Source organism: Periplaneta americana, chromosome 15 (genome assembly GCF_040183065.1).
Source record: "Periplaneta americana isolate PAMFEO1 chromosome 15, P.americana_PAMFEO1_priV1, whole genome shotgun sequence".
NCBI lineage: Eukaryota > Metazoa > Arthropoda > Insecta > Blattodea > Blattidae > Periplaneta > Periplaneta americana.
Window position 1 is genome coordinate 62,541,236 of NC_091131.1, and position 14,098 is coordinate 62,555,333.

General features: G+C 37.0%; 1 protein-coding gene across 11 annotated transcripts in view; it reads left to right on the top strand.

The window, feature by feature from the left end:
* Window positions 1-14,098, top strand: part of enc (encore) — a 229,954-nt gene that overhangs the window by 73,605 nt on the left and 142,251 nt on the right. The gene's annotated exons all lie outside the window — the stretch shown is intronic.

Genomic DNA, 14,098 nt, shown 5'->3' on the forward strand with positions numbered 1-14,098 from the left:
GTTGAGTCCATTGTGTAAAGTTTCAAGGAGAGCAAATAATCGTCAGTAGTTTGTACCTTGTATTCATGAAGACGGGGAAATTGTCTTGTTTCCGTCACCGTCAACTTGATTTCGGAATAATATATTCTTCCATTTCATTCAGTAATCTAAAATGTAAGCTTCTTTGAATTTAACTAATTTTCAGAAATCTTGGTCTGTACTTTTGGGGGGGGGGGGACGAACTCTGCTCAGATTGTCAAGTACACAAATTTAACATCGTCTTACAGCTACTCCGAACGCCAAATATATACAGTACACACACACACACACACACACACACACACACACACACACACACACACACACACACACACACACAGTGTGTCCCATTTACCTTGATCACCCAAAATAACTTTATACGCAAACACCGAATGAAAAACTTTTTCATATAAAAGGTGTACAGCAAAAGGTGTGAAATAATACTGATGGGTAGGCAACCTTGTAGCGTTATTTATTAATGAGATACGAGTATTAACACTGTTCCTTTAAATGCCATTATGTATTTACTATTCAATATTTCAATTAAGCTCGTCAAGATCTCTTTTCAAAAATGTATCATAGTGGGCCATTCTCATAAAGAGAACGTTAATAAACGGAACGTTATTGGTGCCTTGATGTCATGGTTCCTGTGGATAGTATGAAGTGATCTGACTTTAAGTTGGTGTAAACAATTTGTAGTACACTGAAGATGATACTCAGGGTCGTGTAACCCATTACACGTAGCTTTGGTTTTATTCCGCTGAACACTGATGACCAGGCTTCGAGACTTTGGACCCGATACAATAAGTTTACTGTGCATGCACTATATGTTGTTGACTCGCTGCAGGTAGCTAGAGATGTGTTCAGGTAACAACGTTGCTATTTAGAGTAGAGTACTGTAGTATGGGGAAACACATATACATACATTCTGAAAGTAAATATACATTACACAATGATAATGTCAAAAGAATGCGAAAAGCATTTATTCTTCTGTCTTTTATAAGCATTTGTGTTTAATTATACACAGTGTCAATGGTGGAAATAAAAATGTAGCAATTTTAATTTCTTCATTTATCCTATTGGTCGTCTTTAGGAAGTGCAGTTACAGTACCGAATTGCAATGTACCTACTACAAGATACATTTTCAGTGTCTCAAACGAAAATATTTTTCGGTTATCTGCCAAAGTTTTTACTGTAAAAAGCTGTGTTCTACGTCGGATGACGTGATAGGAGCAGAACGAAAAAAACCTAACATCATTGCAGTGTCTAAGAGACAGTCCTTTATTCTCGGGTGACTCTATCTCCACTTATTTGCTGTTTATGTTACACAATGTTCCATTTCCGTTATTTTTACATAAAATTGATTTTCACTTCTGTTTTACACGTTCAGTAACCGGTGTACTTGATGTCTCAATAATTCTCTGCATCATTTTCTAAATTAATTTGAGGGCTTCCGACATCTCTTGCTCTGGCTTTTCTAACCGTGTAATAGTTTCAGACACAGTATGTATGAAAACCAAATTATTTGTCAGAACCTTCAAATCCAGAGCGTTTTCCTTTGGATATTTGTTGGCATTCATTCTACAGTACCCCCACCCACTGTACGCTTTACCACTACTCAGTACGCCGTTATGTGGATTTCCCACTGAACTGCTCTATTGGGTCCGAAGTCTCGAAGTCTGCTGATGACTGAGTGAGTGGTCTGTACTACATTTGGTTTCATGTGTTTACTGTAAACCAAAGTTAAGTGAAATGGGTTACGCAACCCTGGGTATCTACAATGTAAGTCTTTACTTATTGTTTACACCAACTTAAGGTCAAACCACTTCCTTTGTACGTACTACGTACAGAAGTTATGCCTTAAGGCATCAAATAACTTTCTGTTTATTAAAATGACCCACTGTGATACATTTTTGGACAGGTCTTGACGAGCTTAATTGAGATACTGAATGATATACATAGTGCCATTTAAAGAAACATTTTTAATATTCATGTCTCATTAATAAATAACGCAACAAGGTTGCTTTACCATCAGTATTATTTCCCCTTTTCAGTTGTACATCTTTTGTATGAAACAATTTTTCATTTGGTGCTTGCGTACAAATATTATATTTCTTTTGGCTAAGTCTATTGCATTTCGTGTACTATATCCATTGCGTTTCCCAACCATGTATACACATACAGGAAAGGAACGTTGGACTAATCGTACACTAAATCAAATCATCTTTGTTACCTGTTCAATATTAACGGAAAACTATATTTCCGAATAGGCAGCTCTTGAGGTCCCTAAGCGAAAGTTCTACGAAGCAAGTAGCCGTGGGTATCCCAGAAGTTGGCATCGATTCTCGAGTATTCGGCCATAGCACCGGGACTAAAGCACATTTTATTTTGTCGAAATCCTAAGCGCCTTTAGAGATTGTCAATAACTTATTTAGGCTATGCACCGCGAAAGCACCTGAAAATCCGATGCTAGTCATGTCACCACTATTGAAATCAGTGGTTCTCTACCGTTTTGACATGCTTCCCTTTGAAAGGTTTGACAAATTTACGCTCCCTCATTTGCGACTGACCATTAGCTAATTACTCGTACGTTGCTAGCTAGCAGTGTGGTAATCGTTCAGAATCGTTTAAGTAACACAAATGTGGACAGTAGTTGTTTAATTTAGTGTCATTATTTCTCAAGAATATCAGCGGCCAACTCATCCAGTTTAATTATATAACAAACATTTGTAATTCAGTTCTTTAATTAGTTTGAAATTAATTAATGAATGTACGTACAATAAGATGTGATGTGTTTTCAGGTATAAGTTTTTATTCAGAACTTTAATTTGGAATTTAAGTATTTTTACCCACGATTTCTTCAAGTCTCTCTTTAATATCTTTTGCAGTCCCGAAGTTGGAAATCAACAAAGACATAAATATAATGTAACCTTTTGTTGTAAAAACTGACAATCCGGATTTTTCTCTCTGTACAACTTGAATTGTGTTAAAAATACAAGAAACATTCTGTATCTTATATGCTTTTTGTCGCAATGTCAGTTATTGTTATTGGTTGTGCTGTAACGCAGTTATTGTTTTCAGGGAAAGTTTAAGCTGTGTTGAATCCTGAATCAAGTTGGATTCACTTAATTTGGAATACATTCCTATCATGTAATTATAGTGTTGCGCTGTATGTGAGCTTCGAGAAATAAGTGACGTCAAAGTAGAAGGGGTGACATTGACCTTATTTTCTGCGAATTTATTTTAGCGAACAAAAGGTAGGATTTGCGGTTTCGGAAGGCGATTAAAAGTTGGGAACTCCGTATAAGGTATTGTGGTCCCATTTGAGATGCCTACTTATAACATTGATATTAATGGCTATGATTTATTTTGTGAAAATGGTGAAAGAAATTGCATTTGTTTTCAATACAAACCATTTGTTTTAATTAGTATATTACGATATAATATTTATCGTAATCAAACAAATACATAGCTTTATGAAACTTAGCTATTAGTGGCGGTCCTGTCATATTCCCGTTTATTACGTACTCTCTCTAACTATTGCAATGAAATACGTTAAAATTACTAATAATACTCTTCATATCAGTCGATCCTTGTAATCTTTACTAAATCTAAAACATTTACCATTATCCTAACTAGTCATTATAACTGAAAACAAAACTTTTAACATCTCCAACAGCAACCCAAAGTTTATAACTTTACTTTCTCTTCCCATTTTACCTTAACTAAAGTGTAAATATAAGTTTACCTTTAGTCTCTTTAATTGTTTTTGCTTACAGTTTCGCATAATTTCCTACATATTATTGTTTTATTTCAGAATTTTCTCTTCTGAATTTTTTTTTTAGTTTCTGGACATATTACAATGTGCATCGCCTCTTCTTTCTGGCTGCAGAATGAGCAAACATCTTCCCCATGTTTCCCCTTCTGTTCCTCAACTTTTATATTCCTAATCACCACCAAGATAAACACATTCTGTTTTTTCTTGGAGTTAATTATTGCATATTATTCTTGGCTCCATAAAATTTCCATTTTTCTATAATTATTTAACGACCGTAACTTAACGAATTCACTGTAAAATTCTTCTCTAGCTAACTCATTACCTCTGTTATTGTACGTATGTGACTTTCCATACTGAAGTTATGTTCATTTCCTCGATTTTTTGCCATGCCCAATTTAGGCCTAATCTGTTAACATTGTATTCTTATTGTTTTAGCCGATTTCATTTGATTTGTTCCAATTATCGTAAACCAACAACATTAAAAGGAAATATGTAGTTATAATATTTGTCATTATTATTATTATTATTATTATTATTATTATTATTATTATTATTATTATTATTATTATTATTTCAACAGGAGAACTTCTGTGGATTAGTGCCTATCCTTTGCCTTATTGGAAACGCAGCTAGAACTTGTTGCTCTTTCGGAACTAGTTTATTTATCATTTTAATATTTTAGCTCACAACTGTTTCGTAGCAGTTAGTTCACAGCTTTTATTATCGCTGCGCTTTAGCTAACAGTGTTCATGTTTAATTTGTCTTCAGTACATTTTCCCTCCACTTTATTTTTGTTTCCCATCTAGGTTGTGTGGAAAGGGAAATTAATTGTATGCCAATCAACATAATTTATTCATTCATAGTGTTCTGCCAAAGAGCAGGTCTTTCACTGCAAACCTAGCATTCTTCAGTCTTTCCTATTTTATGCCTTCTTCTTTGTCTCCTCATATGGTCCATATACTGTATCTTTTGCCCCGAACTCTTCTCTTGTTCACCATTCATTCCAGTGCATCCTTCAGAAGCCAGTTTCTTCTCAACCAGTGACCCAACCAATTTCTTTTCCTCTTTCTGATCACTTTCATCATCATTCTTTCTTCATTCACTTTTTCCAACGCAGCTTCGTTTCTTATTCTGTCTCCACTTCACACGCTCCATTCTTCTCCATATCCACATTTCAAATGCTTCTAGTCGCTTCTCTTCATTTCATCGTAATGTCCACGTTTCTGTCCCATACAATGCTACACTCTATACAAAGCACTTCACTAATCTCTTCCTTGGTTCTTTTTCCAGCGGTCCGCAGAAGATGCTTCTGTTTCTATTAAAAGCTTCCTTTGCCATTGCTATTCTCCTTTTGACTTCCTGGCAGCAGATTATGTTACTGCTTATGGTACACCTCAAGTATTTGAAGCTGTCCACTTGCTGTACTGCCACATGTAGAATTCGCAAGTTTACCTTGTGGCCATGGTCTTCGTCTTGTTGGCATATATCTTCATTCCATACTGCTCACAGCTGTCATTTAGCTCTAGTAGCATATCCCTTAGTATCATCTCCTCTTCTGCTAATAACGCCATATCATCAGCAAATCTTATACACTTTATTCTTCCTCCTCCTCCTATTATCACTCCTCCCATGCCAGTCAGCATATATGACACAACCAAGTCGCATATTCCTTATCCTGAAGCCGAATATTAGAAGTGGTGTGGGAGAAAGAAGTTAAAATTACCATACATTTCGCGAACTTTCTAATAAATACCCCTTTCCCCGTTTTTTATGTCCTCAGTGGTGTGTTGGTTACCATGCTAACCATAGAATCCGCGATTTACGAGTTCAGATCCAGCCGAGGGCGATGAATTTTAAATGACTATAAGAACTGTGTCTCTGATAGAGCGGGCCAGGTAAAACTTGGACATTTTTCATCCACGTCGAAATTTGAAGATTACAAAATAGACCCATAACAGTGGCCTAAATGCGCGCGTGCTTCTTTCACCCTCCCACCTCTCTACCCCTGTTCTGCGGTGGTTGCCGCAACGCCTCTGAGGGTTGCCCACCTTGATTGAGTTCTATCCACCCTGCTGTCGCCCAAAGCAAAAATACTGGCGCATTCACTGACACAATGTGGACAGTTCGTTATTAGACAATTCGCCCAGGTACGGATAACGAGGGATTCTGATTGAAGACCACTTAACAGTGTGCAAACAAGTTGCCGTTGAGTAATAGCTATTCCAGCGCTAGTTTCATGCACACAATTCGCTATTAGGGAAAACATGTATAACAATGGATTCTTATGCGAGCAACTGACGTTATTCCTAACAACTTTATAAATTTACAAATTATAAAACAGTTTATTTTCATGATCATAATAATTTTCAGTGAATACATTAATCGATTTTTATAAAAATAAATAATTGAATTGAATGTCAGTGTTGATACTTTTTTCCGAAGGGGTTGTGAATAACTAAGCTTTATTAAAGGCCATATAACACTGTATGAACAAGTTTCTCTCGTTATAACAGCGATGAAATTATTTTAAAGCCAACATCGAGTCTATGCTTCCTTGGCGTGCTCGAATCACCTAACAACATATAGGACACTGTTGTTTAAACTGGACTTGACTCGATAGAGTAATGTTACTATAGAACAAGTCTTCCGTAGTTTTCATTTCGTGTTCGTCTCATTATTCTGATTTGTAAACTGAACTAATTCATTCCGTTGGTTCCAAAAATGATCTGAATAAATCGCTTGCCGTAATTGAATCATTTGATGATGTTTCTTATACCAGCCATTTTTATTGGGAACTCCTCCTTATTCTTATTGTTCAAGTACAATGTACAGTCTCCTGTATATGCATGGGGGCAGAGTGTTGTCCTTTACACTACAGATAGTGTTCGAGGAGCTCTATTCGCCGCACTTGTCAGCTTTGTTCTCTCTACAGGTACGGCGGAGTTATGGCGGCTTAAATTTTGGCGGAATAGAGGTTTTTTTTTCTCGAAAATAAGCTTGTGTTCGGGATTCCCAATTTGATGCTCTCCTGTCCGAAGTAAGTCAAGGGGGAATACACCACCACATCCCGTTCTTCGATATTGCCATTATTTCCGGAGATTAGAGACTGAAACGTTTTAGGTAGGCAAAAATAAGTCTAGAAAAAAGTGCAACGGATTTGCTCGATTTTATCGGCGATTATTAGTAAACATTCGGATATGCTACAGCGAAAAGGACAGGTCTCTGAGCCCCTTCGTTCTCCTTGTGTAGAGAAAAGTCTGTTTGGAAAGTCAAAAATGACCATTTTTTTGAACTTTGCCGGCCTCTACCGTCCATATGCCTGGGGGCAGAGGGTTGTCCTATACACTGCAGATAGCGTTCGAGGAGCACTATTCGCCGCACTTATCAACTATGTTCTCACTATTTGGTATTTGTTTCTCGAAAATCAGCTTTTGTTCGGGATTCCCATTTTGATGCTGTCGTGTCCGAAGTAAGTCAAGGGGGAATACAACACCCCATCCCGTTCCTGATATCGCCATTATTTCCGAAAATTAGAGACTGAAACGTTTTAGGTAGGCAAACAATAAGTCTAGAAAAAAGTGTAACGGATTTGCTCAATTTTATTGGCGATTATTAGTAAACATGCGGGAATGCTACAGTGAAAAGGGCAGGTCTCTGAGCCATCCATATGCCTGGGGGCAGAGGGTTGTCCTTTACACTACAGATAGAGTTCGAGGAGCTCTATTCGCCGCACTTAGCTTTGTTCTCACTACAGATACGGCGGTGTTATGGCGGCTAGAATGTTTTCGGAATAGAGGTTACCATAACTCGGGTTAAGTTCGCAGTGCAACATGGTGTGGACATATAAGAGCTCGACCGTTAGGCGGCAATATTGTCATTCACAGAACAGAAGTGGTAGAACTCAATAAGCCTTGGCTGTGATGCTAGCCTTCGGATTCATCCTCGGTATAAAGGCGGGGGGAGTAACTTATTGATTTACTTTCATGAAAATAATTTATTACGCCGCGTAAAATATCGTTTAAAATGTTAGTTTTTCTACACAATGTAAATTATCTGTAATTTACCTAAAATACGTATATATATATATATTGTAATTTACGCTGTCAACCTGCTCGTATCGATGCTTAACTATCGATTCCATGCATTAAAATCGCTGGAGCAGCTAATATAGTAGAGGCCTACCTTCTTCGGAACTCGTCCCTCCCCTGAAGTGAATTGAGGTCTTCTTATGAAACATTAAGAATCTGACATTTTGAGCGCTAACCTGACACTGCCAGCTGTGCTAAATGACAATGACTTTCGGAGACTAGTCTTTAATTGAGTGTCATTTTCGTCTACATAACTGACACTCATTTAAGACAGCCATTCTGTTCGGAGCCGATTGCATAGCACAAAGTCACTTGAACGAAATTTCTCTCCTAAACGTGATATTGTTATGCCTTTAACTGTAAACTGTAAAACACATCGCTTGATAGGTGTCTTAAAAATAAAAATGCGCTCTTCATAACTGTGCTTCATTTTCACATATACAGTGCTGCGCAGTCACACATCTGTGATTGAATGTAATCGTCTGTTATTGCGAAAGAGTTTGACGACACCTGACTACGCCTGAGGTCATGGGACAGTTGATAGAAAGAGGCCTCGTCCGAGAAAATAATTTCATAAATCCAGGGTGCAAGATTCTCTTGGTATAATGACAGAACATCGGTCGGTTGAGACTTTACGAAGCATCGTGGTAACTACACAATACCTTCATTATGGTTGGATGATCGTCCACCTCAGCTTCGGCATTTGGACGTGAGGCCTGCAGCCGGCTAGTCGGCCATGGTCCTTCATGGACTGTCGTGTCTAGGAGGACTACTAGGACTAGTGTAATTTAAAATACTTCTCTAACGAATATAAATCGTGAAACCATGATCAAATTTCAAATGTAGGCCTAATATATTAGATCGTCTCATAAGTAATGTCGGTTTTAAGTTTGGGGTTTTTTTAAGTTTTAATGATTATCTTTAGTTGGGAAATTCAATTTACAGGAAGCTACAATTATTATTATTATTATTATTATTATTATTATTATTATTATTATTGTTATTAATATTATTATTATTATTATTATTATTATTATTATTATTATTATTATTATTATTATTATTATTATTATTATTATTATTATTGTGTGCTTGTGACAGTCGTCAGTTAATACAAGAATATAAAATGTAGATGGTAACAAAACAAGAGTATTTGGTTATTAATTCTGATGCAAAATATGAAATACTGTTCTCATTAAAGCTGGACAACAAATTAAACAGCTCGAGTCTTTTAGTTAGACACCACAATAACTAAAAAATGGCATTGGAAAACCAGACATTAATTGGTTATAGAGTAAGCTAGAAAAATTTTAGGAAGATTAAATTCATTATGGTGTGATAAAAATATTTTCAGAAAGACAAGGAAAAATTTGAGTGAGGGTAAGGCATTGGTTGATGCTGTCCTGTGTTAAGATTGTGAGGCATGGACATTGAGTACGGAGAGTAAAAGAATTGATTGTTTAAGAAGGAGCGCGAGGGCATCCAGGATGCAAAGAATAAGGAATAAAGAAATGAAGAGAATAATGTAAGTAAAGGAAACGATATTAGAAAGCACAGGTAAGAAAACTTTTTTGGTTTGGACACCTGTTGAGAATGGATTAAGAAAGATGGCTAAACAAAGTATCTCACTGGACACCTTACGGACGAAAACGTGGCAGACGAGGAAGATCGTGATATCATGGTATCAGGGAGGCTATGTCTGCATATGGTCTTCAATAAGATGTTGTTCAAGACCGAGAGAGATGGCGTTTAGGAATAGCTGCAGAAACTCTTATTATTGCTACTACTACTATTATAAAGTTTGAGAAACAGTATTATAAAGCTGCTGCGGCGGCTCGAATATGTGAAGTCGAGAGTGAAGGTATTGTTAGTGAGCGTGTAGCACAATCATGGTTCCAATGGTTCAATAATGGCGAAGGAGACATTAAAGATTTACAAATTCTTGGAAGACCTAAGGTATGGAGTATTGAGTATATACGTAGAATTTTGGAAGAAAATCCACAAAAAATATTCGTTGGTTGTCACGTCAGAGAAACTTGGCTCTTCAAAAGATACATCACCATATAATGACGCTTAGAAAATCATACAGAAGTTGTAGATTTGCACCTCATGGATTGTCATCTGAACAGGCTGCAGAGTGGATATCTATCGTCAGCTTATAGCTAATTCCATGGATGATAAATTTATCATGTGACGAAAAATGGGTATATTACCGCAACCCTGACCTCAAAACAATGACTCGATCCCCATGCTCCAATCAAAGTTGTCGTTGAACAGAATTGGTTCGGCCCGAAATTAATATCTCTCTGGTGTGATACATCGGAAGTTTGTTTCAAACTGAGATGGAATGAATGGGGATCTTTGTTTTTATTTTATTTTAGTAGGTTATTGTACGACGCTTTATCAACAGCTTAGGTTATTTAGCGTCTGAATGAGATGAAGGTGATAATGCCAGTGAAATGAGTCCAGGGTCCAGCACCCAGGATTTGCTCATATTGGGTTGAGGGAAAACTCCGGAAAAAACCTCAACCAGGTAACTTGTCCCGACCGGGAATCGAACCCGGACCACCTGGTTTCGCGGCCAGACGCCCTAACCGTTACTCCACACCTGTGGACGGATCTTTATTTTCAATAGCTAGAACGAAGTCATGAATTTTTCAGAGAAAGATATCTGGTATTATTTAATCGAAATAGTCAGCCTGGCTAGCGTAGCCAGTATAGCGCTGGCCTTCTGTGCTCGAGGTTGCGGGTTCGATCCCGATCCAAGTCGGTGACATTTAAGTGTGCTTAACCCTTAAATTGGCGAAACTTCATTTCTCACACTAGTTTATTAAACCGTGTCGGACTGTAAAGAAAACAACTATCGCAATATCCATAGTTTATATGTTGTGCAGTATTATAGTATTATGAAATTTTAATTTTCCTACCAACTTTTTTTTTCTATTCCATTAAAATTATAGCATATAGCCTATTAACCTGTTGTATCCTATAGGATACATAGCCAATATAAGGGTTAAATACGACAGGCTGAAGTCAGTAAATTTACCGATATGTAAAAGAACTGCGGGACAAAATTTCGGCACACCGGCGACGCTGATATAGTCTCGGCAGTTGCGAGCGTCGTTAAATAGGCCTAAACCATAATTTTAATCGAAGTAAAGGGTGAGGCAAAACACCCTCCCTAATTTAAAGTTTAAATAAAGGAGAGATGGATCAAAATAAGGAAACTGTATTAATATGAACTGTATCTAAACAGTGGGAAATTTAGGTTTACATGCGTTGCCATAGCGATATCAAATGACATGCGCAAAACAACAAGAATTGAATAGGATATTGAATACACGGAATTGACATTCAATTAGTGCAAATTGTAATCTGTAACGAATTCCAACTATGCCGTGGACGGGTGAAGAATGTGCTTACGCTGTGGTATCGTTTCTGGTAAGTGGTAATTCCGTTGTCACTGCTCAGATGTTTCCCGGACGCTTAATTTCTTTACGTGGCGACGTCCCCTGGCCAGCACGATCACCAGACCTTACACCCTGCGATTTTTTTTCTATGGGGGCACCTTAAGGCTGAGGTGTTCAAACATCGGCCGGGGACTTTACCAGACCTAAGAAAAGCAATACAGGAAGAAATTGGTCTTATTCCTCACGAAATGCTAGTTAGAGTGATGCAGAATTTCCGAAGTTGCATTCAATAATCCATTGATAGTGAAGGACACCTCTTGAGAGACACGTTTGTAAAAAAATGAAAAATTCCCACTCTTAATATACCATTAATATTAATAAAGTTTCCTTATTTTGATCAATCTGTTTTTTATTTAAACTTTAAATTAGGGAGGATGTTCTGCCGCACCCTTTACATAGAATTCCCTTGCAACAGGATAATGCAAGACCCCATACCACTTGAACAATCATGGAAAAAATCCAGGAATTGGGAGGAATCGAACTGTTACCACTTCCGGCATAGAATCCCGATCTTACATCTTCAAATTACCATCTATTTCAATCCATGGCCTACTTCCTGCGTGGAAGAAATTTCCAAAACTTTGAAGTCGTTGAAATGAATACCACCGAATTCTTCACACGGAAAGCTAAAAACTGGTACCGTCGCGGGATAAACCTCGCTGAAAGGTGGTTTTTACTTTGATGATTAGATTAATTTCTTGTCACAACACCAACTAAAATTTTACTTCAAAACCAACATTACTTATAGCATAAGGCAGTATCTGTACTTAATATAATGACATGTCTCGCTGAATTTCATATTTTAGAGTTAATTTGAAATTCTTTTCATTTTGATTTTATTGTTTATCTTTAAGAACTCTTCGTTAGAAAGCCATAAACGTTGTGAACACTAATTACTTTCACGCCGATATAGCTTATGTAACATTATGGATAGTGAACTTTGCATACATGGAGTTTTGCCGAACACGCCCACATTGTCACTACAGGGAGTCTATTGACCTGGCGGCATGCAGCAATCTGGTTCAGACACGTGCCAGCGTCCCTGGTCCTATTGACACGCTCACGCTGCGTGCGAAGTCAAGTCTTGCATACGTAGAGAAGTCAAATTTTGTGAAAAATATGTTTCGCTTTCAGTAAATTGAAATATCAATTCTCGTCTTTTTAAGTACTTTGAATATGAACCGAATTCACTCACTCTGGACACAGTGTTCGTTCTCGGGAAAAAAATATTTTTTCTAGTCTCCCATATTCATTTATGAATGTAAGTCTGTTTATTACCTTTTGTGATGTCATTATTGACGCTTTATAATCCGGTAAGTTACGAAGTTTCAAAGCATTTATTCAGAGGTTCCGTCTTTAACTTATCTTTTACAAAGATGACTATAATTACTAGTTATATATTTAAATAAAGTTGTTTCTTATACGGATGAACGTTTTTGCCATTACGACATCATCATGTTCTACCTAATATGTTTTCATTATCAACACTAATTTATGAATAATAAACATTGATCTTGATTACACTTACAACTTACTTACAAATGGCTTTTAAGGAACCCGAAGGTTCATTGCCGCCCTCACATAAGTCCGCCATCGGTCCCGATCCTGTGCAAGATTAATCCAGTCTCTATCATCATATCCCACCTCCCTCAAATCCATTTTAATATTATCCTCCCATCTACGTCTCGGCCTCCCCAAAGGTTTTTTTCTCTCCGGTCTCCAAACTAACACTCTATATGCATTTCTGGATTCGTCCATACATGCTACATGCCCTGCCCATCTCAAACGTCTGGATTTAATGTTCCTAATTATGTCAGGTGAAGAATACAATGCGTGCAGTTCTGCGTTTTGTAACTTCCTCCATTCTCCTGTAACTTCATCCCTCTTAGCCTCAAATATTTTCGTAAGCACCTTATTCTCAAACACCCTGAACCTATGTTCCTCTCTCAGAGTGAGAGTCCAAGTTTCACAACCATACAGAACAACCGGTAATATAACTGTTTTATAAATTCTAACTTTCAGATTTTTGGACAGCAGACTGGATGATAAGAGCTTCTCAACCGAATAATAACACGCGTTTCCCATATTTATTCTGCGTTTAATTTCCTCCCGAGTGTCATTTATATTTGTTACTGTTGCTCCAAGATATTTGAATTTTTCCCCCTTTTCGAAGGATAAATCTGCAATTTTTATATTTTTCATTTCTTACAATATTCTGGTCACGAGACATAATTATATACTTTGTCTTTTCGGGATTAACTGTCGCTTTACTTACTTCAAGTAAAATTTCCGTGTTTTCCCTAATCGTTTGTGGATTTTCTCCTAACATATTCACGTCATCCTCATAGACAAGAAGCTGATGTAACCCGTTCAATTTCAAACCCTGTCTGTTATCCTGAACTTTCCTAATGGCATGTTCTAGAGCGAAGTTAAAAAGTAAAGGTGATAGTGCATCTTCTTGCTTTAGCCCGCAGTGAATTGGAAAAGCATCAGATAGAAACTGACCTATATGGACTCTGCTGTAAGTTTGACTGAGACACATCTTGATTACACTACAATAATTTATGTCTGTAATCATGAATTTAGTAATGAAAATATTGTATTCAACTCAAATGGTTATTGATTTTAAATTATCTTCATCCTGAGATTTATTATACTCGTATATTAAGTTAAAACTGTGTAAATTTATGAAGGTTAAAATTACAAAATAGCCTGTAACTGAAATTGATTACATTATTTACAAT